Raw genomic sequence first — 259 nt, forward strand, 5'->3', positions numbered from 1 at the left:
ATGTTAGTGTTGTGTTCAAATAAAACGACGAAAGTAAAGTTTTGATTTTGTTAAAGTTTTGCGTATTTTTGTAGAACTTTTTCAAACGACATAATTGTATTCATTCCATCGTTTGAATTAGCCACAAATACTAACAGATATCGAACACACACCCGTTGGATTAATTGCGATAAAAATCGGCAGCTACCCTGTGATTAATCGGAATAACATTTTTCATGGTTTGACAGCCCGACTTTCCTGACGTTCCTGTTACGATGCA

The sequence above is a fragment of the Cynoglossus semilaevis genome, chromosome 10, assembly GCF_000523025.1.
Source record: "Cynoglossus semilaevis isolate Cse_v1.0 chromosome 10, Cse_v1.0, whole genome shotgun sequence".
Classification (NCBI taxonomy): Eukaryota; Metazoa; Chordata; class Actinopteri; order Pleuronectiformes; family Cynoglossidae; genus Cynoglossus; species Cynoglossus semilaevis.